This window comes from Gymnoscopelus microlampas (genome assembly GCF_963454915.1).
Source record: "Gymnoscopelus microlampas genome assembly, chromosome: 12".
In the NCBI taxonomy this organism is placed as follows: domain Eukaryota; kingdom Metazoa; phylum Chordata; class Actinopteri; order Myctophiformes; family Myctophidae; genus Gymnoscopelus; species Gymnoscopelus microlampas.
Window position 1 is genome coordinate 30,779,752 of NC_139949.1, and position 2,254 is coordinate 30,782,005.

The following is a 2,254-nucleotide window of genomic DNA, read 5'->3' on the forward strand; positions in this document are numbered from 1 at the left end:
GTAGGTGTCTCGGGCTACCTTTACTTTTTGAATATGATGTTGCGTAAAAGGTTATCTTCTTTGGACGGAATCTACCTCTGCCAGTACCGGCCATAGCTGAGTGGTTAGTGAGCCCGCCTAGAGAGCTAGAGGCCCTGGTTGCCCCAGGTTCGATTCCAGGCCAGGTCAGCATATGTGTCGATGAAATGAAATTTGTCCCTGAGCAAGACTCTTAACCCCTAATTGCTCATAGGTTCTCATTGGAAACAAGACCGCAAGGACTTTCATGAAAGACCTGTTAAAAGGAACTATCCTATCCTATACCCGAGACAGCGGGACCTCATCTCGGAGCTATCGTGGAGTGTGAGATTTCAAACGGGGCTAGACACAGCCTTCCATGTCCTTTCAGTCAGCCCATCTCCTTACCAAAGCACCCCTGGCCCCTACATGTCTCTTCCAGTCACTTTTATCTAATCAGTGATCAGTGCAATTCACAGCATAAGTTGGATGTAAAAAGGTCTAAACCTATCGTCATGCCTTTTGACAGTCATGTTATAACTACTGTATAAGTGTTCAGTATAAGCAACCGTTCATCTGGTACTGTAGGTACCATGCTTTGTCAAGGATAGCTTGCATAAAATGGTGATGCACTTTCTCAATTTTAGACCATAAAATCCAATCCAAGCCAAACAAGTGTGCTTTACAATGGGAATGGGGGTTGTCTGTTAAAATGAAATACTGTAGACACAACCCCAAGCACTACCAAGTTGCACTATCAGTGATCTAATTTCTCAGCAGGAATTCACACAAAGGCGGTGTCATACCCCAGGGCCAGGGATATCAGGTGGGGTGTGGCCCCCTCCTTATCATAGGAGTGACACTTCTGGCTACCAACAGTGGGTGTGGAGCTAATGGAATCTCAATATACATACAAACATGAAATGATAGATCAATATTTGACAGTCCAATCCTGCCATAACAGTATCACAGTTGCAAGACATGGAAATGAATAATGAGAAGCATGGTTGTCTTAATTGTTTGCCTAAATATTTAGGCTACTCAAATATATCAGCTACCTGTAAGTAGGCTAAAATTACTTGTATGTTAATCTCAATATCTTTAGTACTTGAAATACAGAAATGAACAAAGCAAAATTGACAGTTAGGCCAATCTGCACCAGTGCAGATGCAGATTAGACTGCACAGACTTTGCAGTGCAAGTAAATGGAGAACGCACAAGAATGACCAATAATGACGACCACCATACTAACAATAAAACATAAATATCCCACAAAAAAATATAATTTCAAATTGCGGTCTGTTGCCTATAATGAATATCAAATTAGAGGTCCTTGAAAGGAAAAATGCTTGAGAATCACTCGTCTATATGTAGCCTAGGTATTTTTCACTTGATTTGTTTTCAGGCTATCCTTTGTGTGACAGTGAGCAGTGTTGCCATATTATGTGAGAGAAATAAGCAAGCAACCAGGTCTAGGAAAACAAGCCCAAAAGAGCACTTTATAAACCGATATGCCGATCTACAAGGCAAGCTACGAGCTTGTAGATCTGCTATTTTCTTGCAATAAAATGTGGAATATTTGGAACATTTAAAAAAAATATTCTAACAACACAAATGCTCCCTGGCTCGTCATGAAAAATATTTGAGAACCACTGGTTTACCAATAATGATTATTATTTTTGGAAGCAAGCTTAAATAAGCAAGTGCAGTTTAAAAACCAAAGAAACAACAACGGCAACCCGCAACTACCAATATTTACAAGCAACTTCACTACAGAAAAACAAGCCCAAAGTCGCTTATAATAAGCTGACATGGCAACACTGACAGTGAGTCAGTCGTGGGGGGATCCTAGGAGGGGGATGGCGGGCTGGAGGCTTTGGGCGGATGTTGCGTTCGGAGGTTTTCCCGCGTTTCCATCTGGTGGATTTGGGCTAGTTTGTTTAAAGTCACTAGTGTCATCTTGTATCACGTGACCCACGCGTTAACGGGAATGCGGTTTGTCGTCTCACTTTGAGCCAGGGCGAATTACCTTCCGTTATAATGTTGGCATTTTGCAATACTAGCTTAAACAGACGCATATGCGTGGCATTACACCTATTTACAGATAAATAAACACGCGAATGAATGAAACGAGGTTCTTGTAGTGGTGGTATTGGTACTAGCGGGTGGTATTGGTACTAGCGGGCACTCCGGACAGAGTAAACGAACGTGCTCTTCTCAGCGCTTCCAGGAAGTCAGGCTTGTGTTGTGTTGTTGT